The 20,194-nt window shown below is 51.2% G+C and overlaps 1 protein-coding gene and 1 long non-coding RNA gene across 4 annotated transcripts in view; both read left to right on the plus strand.

Moving 5' to 3' along the window:
- The window catches only part of LOC118360565 (plexin-A1-like), a 320,507-nt gene that overhangs the window by 176,272 nt on the left and 124,041 nt on the right, over positions 1-20,194 (plus strand). The window lies entirely within an intron of this gene.
- LOC127913272 (uncharacterized) lies at positions 7,270-7,816 on the plus strand. 2 transcript variants are annotated; one of them, XR_008085470.1, is made up of 3 exons: positions 7,270-7,411; positions 7,491-7,568; positions 7,609-7,816. It is a non-coding gene; the product is annotated as an uncharacterized LOC127913272 (long non-coding RNA). The 2 variants fall into 2 exon arrangements; XR_008085469.1 differs by having other exon boundaries at positions 7,648-7,816.

Here is a 20,194-nt window from a genome sequence, read left to right on the forward strand (position 1 = left end):
TACTGCATAGTATCTCTCTCTCTGTACTACATAGTATCTCTCTCTGTACTGTACTGTACTACATAGTATCTCTCTATACTGTACTGTACATTGTCTGGCCTTATATTCAGATGCAGAAAACTACCCCTGCCATATCAGTATGTAGTTATTTCCCCAGCCACTGACCACCCTCTCTCTATCTGACACTTTACAGTAGCTTTACAGTAACCTTCCTTCAGATAGAGGGTGATAAGAGATCCAGTGGAAATGCAGTGTTAGATGATGTTACTGTCTCATGTTATCTTATCTCTGCTACCGTAACGGCCACTACAGTGCCATAGCTCCAGCACAGACACACACGCTTTTGTTTGACTCGCTGCAGTTTCCCAGCAATTACAGCTAATCGACTTCCATGTGTCTAAATCTTTAAAGGAAAGATGGGCTGTAATTGATACAAATGGATTCCATTTGAGTGGCCTTGACATATAGTTCGATCACTACACGGCAAGTCCAAGCAGCGATGTTAAACATGAATCTCTCTCTCTCTCTCTCTCTCTCTCTCTCTCTCTCTCTCTCTCTCTCTCTCTCTCTCTCTCTCTCTCTCTCTCTCTCTCTCTCTCTCTCTCTCTCTCTCTCTCTCTCTCTCTCTCTCTCTCTCTCTCTCTCTCTCTCTCTCTCTCTCTCTCTCGCGCGTGCGCGCGCGCTCTGTCTCCACCACAGCCAGAGCTCAGCCCTGAACACAACCAATACATGGGACATGTCTTTTACAGACTCTAACAATACCCAACATTCAACCCTATAGAGGGAAACAGATTTTAAGAAGTGGCCGATGCACACATTCAGCAATGCTTTGAGGGTTATGTAGTGTGTGAAGGGAGGTCTTTCCCTGGGTGGCTGCAGTAGTTTTGTCCTCTGTGTGTAGCTGTGTTGTTGGGAAGAGTCGGGGACTACTGAGCCTAGCTGCTTTACTGCTCTGCTGGAGCAGAGGACCATTAGCACACTGACTCCACTTAGTTACTGTATATAGTACTGCAGCTATCCCCGGTCCCAGAGAACCTGACCCTGTGCCCTACACTTCTCCCCAATCACCAACAGTGTGCAGGAAAACACACACACATTCCCTTACTACACTGGCCACAGCAGAGCAAGAGGAAACATCTCATAGTCTACATGGTTTTGTCTTATAAATATGATTCCCATTATGTGTGACTTCCATCACCACTGGTCCTAGGATGTATTAACGCAATGCTGTGTATTATAGATGAACATGGATGGCCCACTGGTACATCACCTACAGTTCCAGTCAAAAGGTTGGACACACCTACTCATTCAAGGGTTTTTCTTTATTTTGTACTATTTTCTACAGAAAAATAGTGAAGACATTAAAACTGCGGTCCAACTCAACCCAAACCATCTCAATTGGGTTGAGGTCTGGTGATTGTGGAGGCCATGTTATCTAATGCAGCACTCCATCACTCTCCTTGGTAAAATACCCCTTACACAGCCTAGAGGTGTGTTTTGGGTCATTGTCCTTTTGAAAAACAAATGATAGTCCCACTAAGCGCAAACCAGATGGGATGGCGTATCGCTGCAGAATGGTGTGGTAGCCATGCTGGTTAAGTGTGCCTTGAATTCTAAATAAATCACTGACAGTGTCACCAGCAAAGCACCCCCACAACATCACACCTCCTCCTCCATGCTTCACGGTAGGAACTACACATGCAGAGATCATCATCATCATCCGTTCACCTCCTCTGCGTCTCACAAAGACACGGCGGTTGGAACCAAATATCTCCAATTTAGACTCATCAGACCAAAGGACAGATTTCCACCGGACTAATGTCCATTGCTCGTCTTTCTTGGCCCAAGCAGGTCTCTTCTTATTATTGGTGTCCTTTAGTAATGGTTTCTTTGCAGCAGTTCAACCACGAAGGCCTGATTCACGCAATCTCATCTGAACAGTTGATGAGCATGGATCTTTTCCAAGGGAAAGATGTGTCTGTTTCATTTATTTGGGCTGCAATTTCTGAAGCTGGTAACTTTAATGTACTTATCCTCTGCAGCAGAAGTAACTCTGGGTCTTCCTTTTCTGTGGCGGTCCTCATGAGAGCCAGTTTCATCAAAGCGCTTGATGGTTTTTGCGACTGCACTTCAAGAAACGTTGAAAGTTCTTGAAATTTAACAAAGCACACGTTAATTGAAATGCATTCCAGGTGACTACCTCATGAAGCTGGTTGAGAGAAATCCAAGAGTGTGCAAAGCTGTCATCAAGGGAAAGGGTGGCTACTTTGAAGAATCTCAAATATAACATATATTTTGATTTGTTTAACACTTTTCTGTTACTACATAATTCCATATGTGTTATTTCATAGTTGTGAAGTCTTCACTATTATTCTACTATGTAGAAAATAGTAAAAATAAAGAAAAATGAATGAGTAGGGTTTTAACTTCACTGGTACTGCATGTCATCTAGATGGCCATTCATGTTAAGGTGTTATATGGATGTTCATGTTGGGATCCCCATGTCCTTTTCTCCTCACACTGAGGCTATTCCCTGGCCATAGCTTCGTTCCTGGGTTGTCAGATGCGACACCACCCCCTAGGTTCTAGTTCAACCACTTCCAGCCTCCACTCTTGCTTCTGGCTCACCGCACAGTGGCGCACATACACACCGACATGCACTCTCCCTCTCACTAGAGAGAATCTGGTGTGTATTTTCCTATCTCTGCTGCATACAGTATATCGGCAAAGCAGATCACATTTGACTGATGTTAGCTTCTGAGCAGGCAGCAGTGGCAGACAGAATACTGAATGTGTCTGGGATTCAGAGCCAGACCAGCTTTTCCCTCTGCTCCCTCTCTCTCAATCACACGTATAAAAAAGAGTGATGAGGAGAGGTGGGGAAATTAATTGGTTTGAAGAGATCTCTCTCTTTCTCTCACTACAGTCATCTCCTCTTTTAAAGCCTCTGCCTCCACCTGGTGAAGGAGTCAATGGGCCCCGTGCCCCTGTGGTCGGCAGAACAGAGAGGGGAACGTCTCTCTTATCTCTCCCTCTCCCGCTCCCTCTCCCTCCTCTCTAGGGCTTCCTCTCTCTCCTTCTCTCCGTGGCCCGTCCTGAGAGAAGAGTAGGATGAAAGCTGAGTGATGGCTGTTCTCTCAGAAACAGCAGCCTGCTAAAGAGATGGGCTCAGACAGGAGCTTACCCCAGCTGTGGAATGGAGTTTTACACTTAAGCCAAAAATCACCAGGATCTTTACATAGAGCACTCACTGAGCTACAAAACAATGGTTTTAGACTTGGGATTTGTTGACAGTGTCCAACCTGAGACAGGCCTTTGGCTGTCACCAGATACGAATTGACATTTTCTCCTTCTGTCTGTCTTTTTCTCAGAGATATTTACAGGGCATTCAGAAGGTATTCAGACCTCTTGACTTTTTCCACATTTTGTTACGTTAAAATTAAAATGTATTAAATTGTTTTTCCCCCCCTCATCCATCTACACACATCCATCTACACACATCCATCTACACACATCCATCTACACACATCCATCTACACAAATCCATCTACCTCGTAATGACAAAACAATAACAGGTTTCTAGACATTTTTGCTCATTTATTAAAAAAAAGAAAACTGAAATACCACATTTACATAAGTATTCAGAACCTTTGATTAGTACTTTGTTGAAGCACCTTTGTGTCACGTTTTACCAAGGTGGGTGGAATCAGGCGCAGAGAGCACGTTTCAGTGATTTGACAGTTTATTCTCGGGCGCACAAAAACACGGTCAACCCAACACACAGGGTGAATAATCCAACACAGGATCAAAAATAGACCGGAGAATAAAACACAAGCACTACACCAAATGACATGAATACAAAAATAATCCCGCACAAAACAAGGGCGGGACAACCTACTACATATAGGGACGTTAATTAAACTAAAATACACACAGGTGAAACTAATAAGACAAAACCAACAGACAAACGAAAAAGGGATCGGTAGTGGCTAGTAGGACAGTGACGACGATCGCCGAGCACCGCCCGAACAGGCAGGGGAGCCAACTTCGGCGGAAGTCGTGACACTTTGGCAGCGATTACAGCCTCGAGTCTTCTAGGGTAGGACGCTACAAGCTTGGCACACCTGTATTTGGGGAATTTCTCCCATTCTTCTCTGCAGATCCTCTCAAGCTCTGTCAAGTTGAATGGGGAGCATCGCTGCACAGATATTTACAGGTCTCTCCAGAGATGTTCGATCGTGTTGGCTGGGCCATTCAAGGACATTCAGAGACTTGTCCTGAAACCATCATCAAGGATGATCAATGGAGACAGGATGCACCTGATCTCAATTTCGAGTCTCATAGCATAGGGTCTGAATACTTATGAAAATTAGGAGTTTCTGTTTTTAATACATCTGCAAAACAAAAGGTTTCGCATTGTCATTATGGGGTTTTGTGTGTAGATTGGTGAGGATTTGTTTTCATTTAATCCATTTTAGAATAAGTCTGTAACGTAATAAAATGTGGAAAAAGTCATGGTGTCTGAATACTTTCCGAGGGCATTGTAGTTAGGAAATGTAACTTTCTTCAACATATCAGATTCACTTACTGCTGTTACCGAAGATACAACGTGATACACGACAGTATTGTTATAACTTCTCCTGACAACTGAGAAGCATGGAGTTACAGGGAGCATGTGTTGTTCCCAAGCACTGAGAATGCATCCCAAACGGCACCCTATTCCCTATATAGTGCACTACTTTTGAAAAGGGCCCTGGTCAAAAGTATTGCACTATATAGGGAATAAGGCGCCGTTTGAGACACAACCTGAGGTGAAGTTGTGGAGTAGATGATGCAACAGTTTCCCAGTAGACAGCCCTGGTCTTGTCTTGTCTTGGTTTAGACTCAGAGCAGCTGGAGGGGATTGTTCTCCCTTAGCGCCCTTAGTGTTGAGATAGGAAATACCTATCAATTCATCATATGGGACGGAAGTATATCTAATCAATGTGAATAATATTAGTCTCATTGTCTCATACATCATCTTGTCTCCTGAGGGTGTTCAGCAGGTGTGATGGATCACCAGTAGAGCATGACATGTCATCTTCCCATACTGTAAATGACCCGATAGTGGTGTTGTGTATTTCATTTTTAATGTGACCTCATAATCAACCAACAGGGCCTTAATCTCACTCTTTTTGCCCTACTAGCTCCTGCAGGGACAGGGTTCCAGATAAATCTGCTTCAGACGGGTTTATAAACCATTCTCCTGCACCGTGTGTAATCATTGTGCATTCAGGAGAGTAAGGTTCGGTCGGCGGGGGTGAGAGACGAGAGAGAGAACCACTCTGTTTGTCCTACCTATCCCCTCCTGCCTTTTCTCCATTTGTCTCTCCTTATTGGATAATAGAAATGCCGGTGTGGAAGGCTAGTGTCGTGCCTCAAACATCAAGAACTCAATTTCCCAAACTGACAGAATCATTTACCATTCCCCATATTCACAAGCAGTTAATTAAAAGTTCCAGGTAGCCCATCGTACTACATCTCCCCACTGTAAATGCTGGGCCCGGAGAGAAACATAAAACTGTCCGTTTAACTTCAAGGAAAGAAATTTCGATTAACGTGCGTTGGATTTATACACGGGAGCTCCTCTCGCTGTTGTTCTGACAATAAAGACACGGAGAGGAGAACTCGGGGCATCCGTAAAGTCTAAACTCCTACATCTTTGGAAACACAGACAGATTTGTCCAGGAGTAACGTTTTCTCAGGAGAAGATCGATGAAAAGACTGTATATTAAAGTCATCCTTGACCTCAACTGTCACGTAGATGGTCTTGTTTTCTAATTGACAGTATATATGTATGGATGAAGTGGATCCATAATCAATGGATGTTCTGACTGATGTCATGCTATAGGATATGGTTACCGCGGAGATGGTCATCTATCCTCTACTATAGCTGAATAGATGTCCATGGTAAGGTCAGGTGATGTCAGCAGTGTAAAACGGTAACATAATGTGACTCATTGGTTGTAATTGGCCGTCGCAGTGCTTACATAGACAGAATCAACTGCTGTAATGAAGAGAAAATGGCCCTGGTGGTATTGATTTTGGTACAGTAGAGTACAGTGGAGAAACCTTAGCCCTGTTCTGTCGTGTTAGGTGCAGAGTTAGTATGAGAATGTGTGTTCTGTCGTGTTAGGTGCAGAGTTAGTATGATAATGTGTGTTCTGTCGTGTTAGGTGCAGAGTTAGTATGAGAATGTGTGTTCTGTCGTGTTAGGTGCGGAGTTAGTATGAGAATGTGTGTTCTGTCGTGTTAGTTTAGAGTTAGTTTGAGAATGTGTGTTCTGTCGTGTTAGTTTAGAGTTAGAATGATAATGTGTGTTCTGTCGTGTTAGGTGCAGAGTTAGTATGAGAATGTGTGTTCTGTCGTGTTAGGTGCAGAGTTAGTATGAGAATGTGTGTTCTGTCGTGTTAGGTGCAGAGTTAGTATGAGAATGTGTGTTCTGTCGTGTTAGGTGCAGAGTTAGTATGAGAATGTGTGTTCTGTCGTGTTAGGTGCAGAGTTAGTATGAGAATGTGTGTTCTGTCGTGTTAGGTGCAGAGTTAGTATGAGAATGTGTGTTCTGTCGTGTTAGGTTTAGAGTTAGTATGAGAATGTGTGTTTTGTCGTGTTAGGTGTTAGTTTTAGAGTTAGTTTGAGAATGTGTGTTCTGTCGTGTTAGTTTAGAGTTAGAATGATAATGTGTGTTCTGTCGTGTTAGGTGCAGAAGAGTTAGTATGAGAATGTGTGTTCTGTCGTGTTAGGTGCAGAGTTAGTATGAGAATGTGTGTTCTGTCATGTTAGTTTAGAGTTAGTATGAGAATGTGTGTTTTGTCGTGTTAGTTTAGAGTTAGTTTGAGAATGTGTGTTCTGTCGTGTTAGTTTAGAGTTAGAATGATAATGTGTGTTCTGTCGTGTTAGGTGCAGAGTTAGTATGAGAATGTGTGTTCTGTCATGTTAGTTTAGAGTTAGTATGAGAATGTGTGTTTTGTCGTGTTAGTTTAGAGTTAGTTTGAGAATGTGTGTTCTGTCGTGTTAGTTTAGAGTTAGAATGATAATGTGTGTTCTGTCGTGTTAGTTTAGAGTTAGTTTGAGAATGTGTGTTCTGTCGTGTTAGTTTAGAGTTAGAATGATAATGTGTGTTCTGTCGTGTTAGGTGCAGAGTTAGTATGAGAATGTGTGTTCTGTCGTGTTAGGTGCAGAGTTAGTATGAGAATGTGTGTTCTGTCATGTTAGTTTAGAGTTAGAATGATAATGTGTGTTCTGTCGTGTTAGGTGCAGAGTTAGTATGAGAATGTGTGTTCTGTCGTGTTAGTTTAGAGTTAGAATGATAATGTGTGTTCTGTCGTGTTAGTTTAGAGTTAGAATGATAATGTGTGTTCTGTCGTGTTAGGTGCAGAGTTAGTATGAGAATGTGTGTTCTGTCGTGTTAGTGCAGAGTTAGTATGATAATGTGTGTTCTGTCGTGTTAGTTTAGAGTTAGAATGATAATGTGTGTTCTGTCGTGTTAGTTTAGAGTTAGAATGATAATGTGTGTTCTGTCGTGTTAGGTGCAGAGTTAGTATGAGAATGTGTGTTCTGTCGTGTTAGTTTAGAGTTAGAATGATAATGTGTGTTCTGTCGTGTTAGTTTAGAGTTAGAATGATAATGTGTGTTCTGTCGTGTTAGTTTAGAGTTAGAATGATAATGTGTGTTCTGTCGTGTTAGTTTAGAGTTAGAATGATAATGTGTGTTCTGTCGTGTTAGTTTAGAGTTAGAATGATAATGTGTGTTCTGTCGTGTTAGTTTAGAGTTAGAATGATAATGTGTGTTCTGTCGTGTTAGTTTAGAGTTAGAATGATAATGTGTGCTTTTGGAAGAAAAAAAAACGTTCTTCCATCTATGAGCTTCCTCGGGGAACATACATATTATTTGCCTACAATGCTTTAGAACTTCCTTGCTGAATCACTAACCCAAAGCTCAGCTTGGTCAGCCCAGCCTCCTTTAAACAAGCACTATCTGGTTTCTTTGCTATGATAACATGCGGTGGGGCATAGCTCCTGCTGTTGTACAATACGGTAGCATCTCTTCCTCCACTTAGTCCTTTAAATGTTTTCATTTTGATGAAGAGGGGTGAAGCTACTGAACATGGTACAGGCCAGGGAGGTGTATTGATTGAGTGGTTAAAGCTTGTTAGAGCAGTAACTGGGTGTCCTCACTGGAGCTAAAACGTCCCTCCTTCACTTAGCTCTACTCCTCTACTCCTCTACCAGGAGTGTTCAGTCAGGACCCTCACCTCCACACGTCTTGTCTGCATCCGGATACACTCTTATGGGTGTATAAAAGACCACAAATCTGATTGAAATGTTTATTGGCATGGAGGGTGTCTTTACGAGGAGTGATTGAGGCTGAAGCTCAATGATGACAAGCAAATGACTGCTTGTGGGTGTCATTCATTCAGTACACTCTTAGAAAAAAGGTGCTACCTAAAAGGGTTCTTCGGCTGTCCCCATAGGAGAACACTGAATAACTGTTTTTGGTTACATGTAGAACTCTTTTGGTTCCAAATAGAACCATTTCAGGTTACATGTAGAACTATTTTGGTTCCATGTAGAACCATTTTGGGTTCCATGTAGAACACTTTTGGTTTCAAGTAGAACCATTTTGGGTTACATGTAGAACTTCCCACAGAAGGTTATACATGGAACACAAAAAGACTCTACCTGGTACTAATAGGGTTATATAATGGAGACAGCTGAATAACCCTTCTGGAGCCTTTTTGTCCGAACATGCTGACCACACCGCTCACGTCTCGTGCCTCAACGAGTGTCTGCATAGCCAGGCGCTAAAATAAAACTTACATTTGTGACGCTTGACACACTGCAAGTTCCGCCTCTCCCATCTCCTCATTGGTTTTTCGGAGCACATACCCACGTGCCATCTCCTCATTGGTTTTTAGGAGCATATGCCCACGTGGGTGATTGATAGATGAACTGAGGTCCACACCCCAGTCCAACTCGTGGTGGTAATGCACCTTAAAGTTGGTTACCAACCGCCATATAAAGTCCACAGAAGAAGAAGAAGCCTGGTTGTGACCAGAGGTAGAAAGGAATGCACCAAGTCACCTGCCTGTTTGGTCAGTGGCATGTGAGGCAGATTTTGTGTGAGAGTGTGCTGGTCCTCGCTTTGTCCTCTGTGAGAATGTTGTGGCCGCCATCAAGAGCGCAGCACAGGTGACAGTGCCGCACGGCATTTGGGCCCTTTCTTTCTCTCTCTCTCTGTCCCTTTCCCCCCCTCTCCCTCTCTCTCTCTCTCTGTGTCTCGCACTCTCTCTCTGTCTCCCTCACTCTCCCTCTCTCTCAAAGCTGTGTCTGTGTCAGTGGCTGTGATGTATGGTCTCATTTGCCATATTTCTCTCTATGCCCAGCCGAATTCAAGACAGATGACAGGGAAAAGGAATGAAAAAAGCCTCCAGAAGGAAAAGTTTGTTCTTGTGAAATGAAGCCTTGTCGTTTTCGGGGTGGGCAGAGGGATGACCTAATCTGTATGTGTGTGTGACACCATGGGCTGGTTCTGAAGGGGTGCTAACAGAATGACCCATCCATCACAGTATTGTGCTCTGATAGCACATTCTATTTTGGCGCAAATTACACAGATGGAGCAATTACAGTAGGCCTGCCGAGCCGGGCCCATGCCACTGCCCTTATGTGAAATGAAATATCAGAGTCGCAATTACATTTGTGTGTCCCCCTCCTTCCCCTCGCTCTCACCCTCTCACCCTCTCTCCTCCCCCTAGCTCCCTCCCTCTCACCCTCTCTACTCCCCTAGCTCTCTCCTCCCCCAGCTCCCTCCCTCTCACCCTCTCATCCTCTCTCCTCCCCCTAGCTCCCTCCCTCACCCTCTCACCCTCTTTCCTCCCCCTAGCTCTCTCCTCCCCCTAGCTCCCTCCCTCTCACCCTCTTTCCTCCCCCTAGCTCTCTCCTCCCCCTAGCTCCCTCCCTCTCACCCTCTCTACTCCCCCTAGCTCTCTCCTCCCCCAGCTCCCTCCCTCTCACCCTCTCATCCTCTCTCCTCCCCCTAGCTCCCTCCCTCTCACCCTCTCACCCTCTTTCCTCCCCCTAGCTCTCTCCTCCCCCTAGCTCCCTCCCTCTCACCCTCTCTACTCCCCCTAGCTCTCTCCTCCTCCGAGCTCCCTCCCTCTCACCCTCTCATCCTCTCTCCTCCCCCTAGCTCCCTCTCTCTCACCCTCTCACCCTCTCTCCTCCCCCTAGCTCCCTCCTTCCCCTCCCTCTCACCCTCTCTCCTCCCCCTAGCCCCCTCCTTCCCCTCCCTCTCACCCTCTCACCCTCTCTCCTCCCCCTAGCTCCCTCTTTCCCCTCCCTCTCACCCTCTCACCCTCTCTCCTCCCCCTAGCTCCCTCCTTCCCCTCCCTCTCACCCTCTCTCCCCCCTAGCTCCCTCCTTCCCCTCCCTCTCACCCTCTCACCCTCTCTCCTCCCCCTAGCTCCCTCTTTCCCTCCCTCTCACCCTCCCCCAGCTCCCTCCCTCTCACCCCTCTCCCCCCTAGCTCCTCCCTCTCCTCTCTCCCCCTAGCTCCCTCCTTCCCCTCCCTCTCTCACCCCTCTCTCCCCTCTCTCCTCCCTCCCCTAGCTCCTCCTTCCCCTCCCCCTCACCCTCCCACTCTCTCTCCTCCCCCTAGCTCCCTCCTTCCCCTCCCTCTCACCCTCACCCTCTCTCCTCCCCCTAGCTCCCTCCTTCCCCTCCCTCTCACCCCTCTCCCCTCCTCCCCCTAGCTCCCCCCTTCCCCTCCCTCTCACCCTCTCTCCTCCCCTAGCTCCCTCTTCACCCCTCACCCTCCCCTAGCTCCTCCTCCCCTCCCCTCTCCCTCCCCTCCCTCTCACCCTCTCATCCTCCCTCCTCCCCCTAGCTCCCTCTCTTCACCCTCTCACCCTCTCTCCTCCCCTAGCTCCCTCCTTCCCCTCCCTCTCACCCTCTCCCCTAGCTCCTCCTCCCTCCCTCTCACCCTCTCTCCTCCCCTCTCCCCCTCTCACCCTCCCTCCCCTCACCCTCTCTCCCCTCTCCTCCCCCTAGCTCCCTCCTTCCCCTCCCTCTCACCCTCTCTCTCCTCCCCTAGCTCCCTCCTTCCTCCCTCCCTCTCACCCCTCTCACCCCTCTCCCTCTCCCCTCTCTCCTCCCCTAGCTCCCTCCCCCTCCCTCTCTCCCTCTCTCCCTCTCTCCTCCCCCTAGCTCCTCCTTTTCCCCTCCCTCTCACCCTCTCTCCTCCCCTAGCTCCCTCCTTCCCCTCCCTCTCACCCTCTCTCCTCCCCTAGCTCCCTCCTTTCCCCTCCCTCTCACCCCTCCCCCCAGCTCCTCCTTCCCCTCTCACCCTCTCTCCTCCCCTAGCTCCCTCCTCCTCCCCTCTCACCCTCTCTCCTCCCCCTAGCTCCCTCCTCTCCCCCTCTCCTCCCTCTCCTCCCTCTCCCTCCCTCTCACCCCTCTCCTCCCCTAGCTCCCTCCTTCCCCCTCTCCTCCTCAGCCCTCCTTCCTCCCTCACCCTCTCTCCTCCCCCTAGCTCCCTCCTTCCCCTCCCTCACCCTCTCTCCTCCCCTAGCTCCCTCCTCCCCTCCCTCCTCTCCCCCTCTCACCCTCTCTCCTCCCCCTAGCTCCCTCCTTCCCCTCCCTCTCACCCTCTCTCCTCCCCCTCGCTCCCTCCTTCCCCTCCCTCTCACCTACTCTCTCCCCCCTAGCTCCCTCCTTCCCCTCCCTCTCACCCTCTCTCCCCCCCTAGCTCCCTCCTTCCCCTCCCTCTCCCCCTCCTCCCCCAGCTCCCTCCTTCCCCTCCCTCTCACCCTCTCTCCTCCCCCTAGCTCCCTCCTTCCCCTCCCTCTCACCCTCTCTCCTCCCCCTAGCTCCCTCCTTCCCCTCCCTCTCACCCTCTCACCCTCTCTCCTCCCCCTAGCTCCCTCCTTCCCCTCCCTCTCACCCTCTCTCCTCCCCCTAGCTCCCTCCTTCCCCTCCCTCTCACCCTCTCCCTCCTCCCCTAGCTCCCTCCTTCCCCCCTCTCACCCTCCTCTCTCCCTAGCTCCCCTTCCTCCTCCCTCCCTCCTTCCCCTTCCCTCCCCTCTCACCCTCTCTCCCCCTAGCTCCCTCCTTCCCTCCCTCTCACCCCTCCCCTCCCCTTCCCTGCTCCCTCCTTCCCCTCCCTCTCACCTCTCTCCTCCCCTAGCTCCCTCCTTCCCTCCCTCTCACCCTCTCTCCTCCCCTAGCTCCCTCCTTCCCCTCCCTCTCACCCTCTCTCCTCCCCCTAGCTCCCTCCTCCCTCCCCCACCCTCTCTCCCTCTCTCCTCCCCTAGCTCCCTCCTTCCCCTCCCCTCTCACCCTCTCTCCTCCCCCTAGCTCCCTCCTAGCTCCCCTTCCCTCCTCTCACCCTCTCTCCTCCCCTCACCCTCTCTCCTCCCCCTAGCTCCCTCTCACCCCTCTCCTCCCCTAGCTCCCTCTCCCCTCTCACCCTCTCCTCCTCCCCCTAGCTCCCTCCTTCCCTCCCTCTCACCCTCTCTCCTCCCCCTAGCTCCCTCCTTCCCCTCCCTCTCACCCTCTCTCCTCCCCCTAGCTCCCTCCTTCCCCTCCCTCTCACCCTCTCTCCTCCCCTAGCTCCCTCCTTCCCCTCCCTCTCACCCTCTCCCTCCTTCCCTAGCTCCCTCCTCCCCTAGCTCCCTCTCCCACCCTCTCTCCTCCCCCTAGCTCCCTCCTCCCCCTCCCTCCCTCTCTCCCTCTCTCTCCTCCCCTAGCTCCCTCCTTCCCCTCCCTCTCACCCTCTCACCCTCTCCCCCCTAGCTCCCTCCTTCCCCCCCCTCTCACCCTCTCCTCCCCTAGCTCCCTCCTCTCCCTCTCACCCTCTCTCCTCCCCTAGCTCCCTCCTTCCCCTCCCTCTCACCCTCTCTCCCCCCTAGCTCCCTCCTTCCTCCCTCCCTCTCACCCTCTCTCCTCCCCTAGCTCCCTCCTTCCCCTCCCTCTCACCCTCCTCTCTCCTCCCCTAGCTCCCTCCTTCCCCTCCCTCTCACCCCTCTCCCCTCCCCTAGCTCCCTCCTAGCTCCCTCCCCTCTCACCCTCTCTCCTCCCCCTAGCTCCCTCCTTCCCCTCCCTCTCACCCTCTCTCCTCCCCTAGCTCCCTCCTTCCCCTCCCTCTCACCCTCTCTCCTCCCCCTAGCTCCCTCCTTCCCCTCCCTCCTCCCTCTCTCTCCTCCCTCTCCCCTCCTCCTCCTCCCCCCTAGCTCCCCCTCCTCTCCTCTCCCCTCTCTCTCCCTAGCTCCCTCCTTCCTCCCTCTCACCCTCTCTCTCCCCTCCCCTAGCTCCCCTCCTTCCCCTCCCTCTCACCCTCTCCCTCCTCCCCCTAGCTCCCTCCTTCCCCTCCCCTCTCCTCACCCTCTCTCCCTCCCTCCCCCTAGCTCCCTCCTTCCCCCCTCTCACCCTCTCTCCTCCCCCTAGCTCCCTCCTTCCCCTCCCTCTCACCCTCTCTCCTCCCCTAGCCCTCCTTCCCCTCCCTCTCACCCTCTCTCCTCCCCTAGCTCCCTCCTTTTTCCTCCCTCTCACCCTCTCCTCCCCTAGCTCCCTCCTTCCCCTCCCTCTCACCCTCTCTTCCCCTCCTCCCTCTCACCCTCTCTAGCTCCCTCCTCTCCTCCCCTAGCTCCCTCCTTCCCCTCCCCTCTCACCCTCTCTCCCCCCTAGCTCCCTCCTTTCCCCCCTCTCCCCCTCTCTCCTCCCCCTAGCTCCCTCCTCCCCTCCCCTCTCTCCTCCCCTAGCTCCCTCCTTCCCCTCCCTCTCACCCTCTCACCCTCTCTCCTCCCCTAGCTCCCTCCTTCCCCTCCCTCTCACCCTCTCTCCTCCCCTAGCTCCCTCCCTCCCTCCCTCTCACCCTCTCTCCTCCCCTAGCTCCTCCTCCTCCCCTCCCTCCCTCCCCCTCCTCCCCTCCCCTACTCCCCTCTCTCCCCTAGCTCCCTCCTTCCCCTCCCCCCCTAGCTCCTCCCCCCTAGCTCCCCCCCTCCTCACCCTCTCTCCCCTAGCTCCCTCCTTCCCCTAGCTCCTCTCTCCTTCCCCTCCCTCCCTCCCTCTCACCCTCTCTCCTCCCCTAGCTCCCTCCTTCCCCTCCCTCTCACCCCTCTCCTCCCCTAGCTCCCTCCTTCCCCTCCCCTCACCCTCTCTCCCCCTCCCCTTCTAGCTCCCTCCTTCCCCTCCCTCTCACCCTCTCACCCCTCCTCCCCTAGCTCCCTCCTTCCCCCCCTCTCACCCTCTCTCCTCCCCTCTCTCCTCCTCCCTAGCTCCCTCCTTCCCTCCTCCCCTCTCCCTCTCTCCCTCTCTCCTTCCCCCTAGCTAGCTCTCCTTCCCCTCCCTCTCACCCCTCTCTCCCCTAGCTCTCCTCCTCTCCTCCTCCCTCCCCTCTCTCCCTCTCCTTCCCCTCCCTCTCACCCTCTCACCCTCCTCTCCCCTCCCCTAGCTCCCTCCTTCCCCTCCCTCTCACCCTCTCTCCTCTCCCCCTAGCTCCCTCCTTCCCCTCCCTCTCACCCTCTCTCTCCTCCCCTAGCTCCCTCCTTCCCCTCCCTCTCACCCTCTCTCCTCCCCTAGCTCCCTCCTTCCCCTCCCTCTCACCCCTCTCTCCTCCCCTAGCTCCCTCCTTCCCTCCCTCTCACCCCTCTCACCCTAGCTCCCTCCTTCCCCCCTCTCTCCCTCTCTCCTCCCCCTAGCTCCCTCCTTCCCCTCCCCTCTCACCCTCTCTCCTCCCCTAGCTCCCTCCTTCCCCCCCTCTCACCCTCTCTCCTCCCCTAGCTCCCTCCTTCCCCTCCCTCTCACCCTCTCTCCTCCCCTAGCTCCCCTCCCTCCCCTCCCCACCCTCCCTCCCCTCTCTCCTCCCCTAGCTCCCTCCTTCCTCCTCCACCCTCTCTCTCTCCTCCCCTAGCTCCCTCCTTCCCCCCCTCTCACCCCTCTCCCCCCTCCTCCCCCTAGCTCCCCCTCCCTCCCTCTCCCCTCTCACCCTCTCTCCTCCCCCTAGCTCCTCCTTCCTTCCCCTCCCTAGCTCCCTCCTTCCTCCTCTCTCCTCCCCTAGCTCCCTCCTTTCCCCCCCTCCCTCTCACCCTCTCTCCTCCCCCCTAGCTCCCTCCTTCCCCTCCCTCTCACCTCCCTCTCTCCCTCCCCCTAGCTCCCTCCTCCCCCCCTCCCTCTCACTCCCCTCTCTCCTCCCCCTAGCTCCCTCCCTCCCCTCCCCTCTCACCCCCCTCCTCCCCTAGCTCCTCCTCCTCCCTCACCCTCTCCCTCCCTCTCCCCTCCTCCCTCCCCCTCTCACCCCTCTCCCCCTAGCTCCCTCCTTCCCCTCCCTCTCACCCTCTCTCCTCCCCTAGCTCCCTCCTTCCCCTCCCTCTCACCCTCTCTCCTCCCCTAGCTCCCTCCTTCCCCTCCCTCTCACCCCTCTCTCCTCCCCCTAGCTCCCTCCTTCCCCCTCCCTCTCACCCTCTCTCCTCCCCCCTAGCTCCCTCCTTCCCCCCTCCCTCTCACCCTCTCTCCTCCCCCTAGCTCCCTCCTTCCCCTCCCTCTCACCCTCTCTCCTCCCCCTAGCTCCCTCCTTCCCTCCCTCTCACCCTCTCCCTCCCCCTAGCTCCCTCCTTCCCCTCCCTCCCACCTCTCTCCTCCCCCTAGCTCCCTCCTTCCCTCCCTCTCACCCTCTCTCCTCCCCCTAGCTCCCTCCTTCCCCTCCCTCTCACCCTCTCTCCTCCCCCTAGCTCCCTCCTTCCCCTCCCTCTCACCCTCTCTCCTCCCCCTAGCTCCCTCCTTCCCCTCCCTCTCACCCTCTCTCCTCCCCCTAGCTCCCTCCTTCCCCTCCCTCTCACCCTCTCTCCTCCCCTAGCTCCCTCCTTCCCCTCTCCTCCCCCTCTCACCCTCCCCCCCCCCTAGCTCCCTCCCCTCCCTCTCACCCTCTCTCCTCCTAGCTCCCTCCTTCCCTCTCCTCTCACCCTCACCTCTCCCCCCCTAGCTCCCTCCTCCCCTCCCCTCCCTCTCCCCTAGCTCCCTCACCCTCTCTCCCTCCCCTAGCTCCCTCCTTCCCCTCCCTCTCTCCCCTCCTCTCACCCTCTCCTCCCCTAGCTCCCTCCTCCTTCCCTCCCTCTCACCCCTCCTCCCCCTAGCTCCCTCCTTCCCCTCCCTCTCACCCTCTCTCCTCCCCCTAGCTCCCTCCTTCCCTCCTTCACCCCCCTCCCCCCCTCCCTCCTTCCTCCCTCCCCCTCTCTCCTCCCCCTAGCTCCCTCCTTCCCCCTCCCTCTCACCCTCTCTCCTCTCCCCCTAGCTCCCTCCCCTCCCTCTCTCCCTCCTCCTCCCCCCTCAGCTCCCTCCTTCCCTCCTTCCCTCCCTCTCACCCTCTCTCCTCCCCTAGCTCCCTCCTTCCCCTCCCTCTCACCCTCTCTCCTCCCCCTAGCTCCCTCCTTCCCGTGGCTGATTAAGACGTTCTCCATTGTGACCTAAATGAGAGGCTCATTTGTGGCTGTTATTTATTTGTAATAAATCCCTCCCCCTGTCGCTGGACCAGAGATGAATGGTAGTGTCCTCCGCCTTCGCTGCCTGTAGCCGTAAATAGGCCAGAAGGAAAATGACATTTTTAATATGAATAGGTGCTCTTAGTAATAGTCTCTGTACCTCTTGGTAAGACAAAGGACTCTGACGGGGAACCTAAGATCTTCCTTCCTATTATTTGCTTTATAAAACTCAGTAATTGAAATGTTCCATTGAAATATTATCTTCCCCTGTATCGCCCGACCTATTGAGTAAACTCCATCTGCTATGGCTTTTATGTTTTAATAATATACGGTATGTGTGTCTGGATTTTTCTGCCTGCCTCATCATAATCTTTAGTCACTTTTGTCCAGGGGAATGTAATGACAGCTATTTACTGTTATTTCCTCTGTGGTTATTTAGTGTAATAATGACATCAGGACTATTTTTTCAGGACTATCAGAGGCACTGCTATCTCCATAAGTCTGCTTTTGCATGCACTCATGTAGTAAAAATACATTTTTATTCTACCTTGGCCTTTACTTAAACAATAATGCATACGAACCTAGCCTAACAAGGGCTGTTCTGAGGCCCGAGGCGAGGCCAAGGTAATTCCTGGGTTTGAGTGCATTATTGCTTTTATAGAACTGTTATATTTATACAAATATGAAATACATGTTTTCATTCAAAACATTATTGCAATAAATAAATGCATTTTTTACATTCTGAAGTTATCATCCAAGTGGGCTGGTCTTTTTTAGTTATTTTCTCCTGTTTCGACCCAGTTGTTATGTAATGGTTTTCATATGGTGAAGGAGAGTCGGACCAAACTGCAGCGTTATGTAACGGTTTTCATATGGTGAAGGAGAGTCGGACCAAACTGCAGCGTTATGTAACGGTTTTCATATGGTGAAGGAGAGTAGGACCAAACTGCAGCGTTATGTAACGGTTTTCATATGGTGAAGGAGAGTCGGACCAAACTGCAGCGTTATGTAACGGTTTTCATATGGTGAAGGAGAGTCGGACCAAACTGCAGCGTTATGTAACGGTTTTCATATGGTGAAGGAGAGTCGGACCAAACTGCAGCGTTATGTAACGGTTTTCATTGGTGAAGGAGAGTCGGACCAAACTGCAGCGTTATGTAACGGTTTTCATATGGTGAAGGAGAGTCGGACCAAACTGCAGCGTTATGTAACGGTTTTCATATGGTGAAGGAGAGTCGGACCAAACTGCAGCGTTATGTAACGGTTTTCATATGGTGAAGGAGAGTCGGACCAAACTGCAGCGTTATGTAACGGTTTTCATATGGTGAAGGAGAGTCGGACCAAACTGCAGCGTTATGTAACGGTTTTCATATGGTGAAGGAGAGTCGGACCAAACTTCAGCGTTATGTAACGGTTTTCATTGGTGAAGGAGAGTCGGACCAAACTGCAGCGTTATGTAACGGTTTTCATTAGTGAAGGAGAGTCGGACCAAACTGCAGCGTTATGTAACGGTTTTCATATGGTGAAGGAGAGTCGGACCAAACTGCAGCGTTATGTAACGGTTTTCATATGGTGAAGGAGAGTCGGACCAAACTGCAGCGTTATGTAACGGTTTTCATATGGTGAAGGAGAGTCGGACCAAACTGCAGCGTTATGTAACGGTTTTCATATGGTGAAGGAGAGTCGGACCAAACTGCAGCGTTATGTAACGGTTTTCATATGGTGAAGGAGAGTCGGACCAAACTGCAGCGTTATGTAACGGTTTTCATTGGTGAAGGAGAGTAGGACCAAACTGCAGCGTTATGTAACGGTTTTCATTGGTGAAGGAGAGTAGGACCAAACTGCAGCGTTATGTAACGGTTTTCATATGGTGAAGGAGAGTCGGACCAAACTGCAGCGTTATGTAACGGTTTTCATATGGTGAAGGAGAGTCGGACCAAACTGCAGCGTTATGTAACGGTTTTCATTGGTGAAGGAGAGTCGGACCAAACTGCAGCGTTATGTAACGGTTTTCATATGGTGAAGGAGAGTCGGACCAAACTGCAGCGTTATGTAATGGTTTTCATATGGTGAAGGAGAGTCGGACCAAACTGCAGCGTTATGTAACGGTTTTCATATGGTGAAGGAGAGTCGGACCAAACTGCAGCGTTATGTAACGGTTTTCATTGGTGAAGGAGAGTCGGACCAAACTGCAGCGTTATGTAACGGTTTTCATATGGTGAAGGAGAGTCGGACCAAACTGCAGCGTTATGTAACGGTTTTCATATGGTGAAGAGAGTCGGACCAAACTGCAGCGTTATGTAACGGTTTTCATATGGTGAAGGAGAGTCGGACCAAACTGCAGCGTTATGTAACGGTTTTCATATGGTGAAGGAGAGTCGGACCAAACTGCAGCGTTATGTAACGGTTTTCATATGATGAAGGAGAGTCGGACCAAACTGCAGCGTTATGTAACGGTTTTCATATGGTGAAGGAGAGTCGGACCAAACTGCAGCGTTATGTAACGGTTTTCATATGGTGAAGGAGAGTCGGACCAAACTGCAGCGTTATGTAACAGTTTTCATATGGTGAAGGAGAGTCGGACCAAACTGCAGCGTTATGTAATGGTTTTCATATGGTGAAGGAGAGTCGGACCAAACTGCAGCGTTATGTAACGGTTTTCATATGGTGAAGGAGAGTCGGACCAAACTGCAGCGTTATGTAACGGTTTTCATATGGTGAAGGAGAGTCGGACCAAACTGCAGCGTTATGTAACGGTTTTCATATGGTGAAGGAGAGTCGGACCAAACTGCAGCGTTATGTAACGGTTTTCATATGGTGAAGGAGAGTCGGACCAAACTGCAGCGTTATGTAACGGTTTTCATATGGTGAAGGAGAGTCGGACCAAACTGCAGCGTTATGTAACGGTTTTCATATGGTGAAGGAGAGTCGGACCAAACTGCAGCGTTATGTAATGGTTTTCATTGGTGAAGGAGAGTCGGACCAAACTGCAGCGTTATGTAACGGTTTTCATATGGTGAAGGAGAGTCGGACCAAACTGCAGCGTTATGTAACGGTTTTCATATGGTGAAGGAGAGTCGGACCAAACTGCAGCGTTATGTAACGGTTTTCATATGGTGAAGAGAGTCAGACCAAACTGCAGCGTTATGTAACGGTTTTCATTGGTGAAGGAGAGTAGGACCAAACTGCAGCGTTGTGTAACGGTTTTCATTGGTGAAGGAGAGTCGGACCAAACTGCAGCGTTATGTAACGGTTTTCATATGGTGAAGGAGAGTCGGACCAAACTGCAGCGTTATGTAACGGTTTTCATATGGTGAAGGAGAGTCGGACCAAACTGCAGCGTTATGTAACGGTTTTCATTGGTGAAGGAGAGTAGGACCAAACTGCAGCGTTATGTAACGGTTTTCATTGGTGAAGGAGAGTCGGACCAAACTGCAGCGTTATGTAACGGTTTTCATTGGTGAAGGAGAGTCGGACCAAACTGCAGCGTTATGTAACGGTTTTCATTGGTGAAGGAGAGTCGGACCAAACTGCAGCGTTATGTAACGGTTTTCATTGGTGAAGGAGAGTAGGACCAAACTGCAGCGTTATGTAACGGTTTTCATTGGTGAAGGAGAGTAGGACCAAACTGCAGCGTTGTGTAACGGTTTTCATTGGTGAAGGAGAGTCGGACCAAACTGCAGC

This window comes from Oncorhynchus keta, chromosome 28 (assembly GCF_023373465.1).
Source record: "Oncorhynchus keta strain PuntledgeMale-10-30-2019 chromosome 28, Oket_V2, whole genome shotgun sequence".
In the NCBI taxonomy this organism is placed as follows: Eukaryota; Metazoa; Chordata; class Actinopteri; order Salmoniformes; family Salmonidae; genus Oncorhynchus; species Oncorhynchus keta.